Raw genomic sequence first — 1,210 nt, 5'->3', positions numbered from 1 at the left:
TTTTTTTACTTACTGTGGCAATATGCTTTTCGCCCTCTATTTTAGCTGCCCGGATTACTAGTTTGCATCTTTTATTACATTCTTTGTAGTTAAGGAACGCTGATACCATCCCCTCCATCTTAAATTTTATAAATGCCACTCTCTTGGCCTTGATATGTTTTTTTTTACAGTTTTATTTAGCTATACAGGCTTAGTCTTTGATCTTTTGTTTTTATTACGGTATACACTTGGAAATATCAATATGTAATGTTTTCTTAAAACAATCCCACTTTTGGTCCGAGTTTAGGTTGTGAAATAAGTTTTCCCATTTGATGTCCCACACTAGGTGGCGCACCATAGCAAAGTTGGCCCTTCTGAAATTTAGGGTTCTTGTCCAGCCCACTTCCCTTTCCTGTATCCAATATTGAAAGTATTCACATTGTGATCACTATTACCTAGTGTCTCCCCAATTACAATATCCTCAATTAACTCTGCATTATTAGTAACGATTAAATCCAGGATGGCATTTTTCCTAGTTGGAACCTCCACCATCTGGTCCATGAAATTGTCTTGCAACCAGTTCAGAAATCGGCCCGCTTTAGGTGCCATTAGCCCAATTGATGTCTGGATGTCCCTTATATTTGTCTGGATGTCTGGATGTCCCCTATATTTGGAGGTTTATAACAAATACCCACAATAAGTTTACGGCTAGTGTCTGTCATATCTAGATCTAGCCATAAGGATTGCAAGTCTTCTCCACTATTTGACGTGATATCGTCCCTTATATGCATATTTAGATTGTTTTTAACATAAATGCAACCCCCCCCCCTTTCTCCCACATCTGTCCCTCCTGAGATTGATTAGTTGGAAGGTGAGAAGCAGGTCAAGTTATTACTTCTACCTGATGTCCGCAAAACCTGTGAATGCCCTACCGTGTCTATTAGAACATTCAGGTACAAGGAGTTGCCCCTTGAAAGTCCTTATCCTCCAATTACTCTACAGGAAATGGAGATGTCTTACAATAACACATACTGAGCCCAGTTTAGCAGATGGCCTTCACACTAGAGCGCTGAAGAGTCAAACCTTTTCTCACCTTTCCTCTGATTTACCAAACCTCATCTTTCCAACATATGCAATTATACAAGACCTAAATGCACAGTTGGTGCATGCCAGATGTCCTTTATGATAGAAACCATGGCAGACAAAATGTAATTAAATCAATTTATTTAAA

This window comes from Nanorana parkeri, unplaced genomic scaffold (genome assembly GCF_000935625.1).
Source record: "Nanorana parkeri isolate BGI_ZX_2015 unplaced genomic scaffold, ASM93562v1 scaffold1313, whole genome shotgun sequence".
NCBI classification, from domain to species: domain Eukaryota; kingdom Metazoa; phylum Chordata; class Amphibia; order Anura; family Dicroglossidae; genus Nanorana; species Nanorana parkeri.
This window is presented reverse-complemented; position numbering follows the sequence as displayed.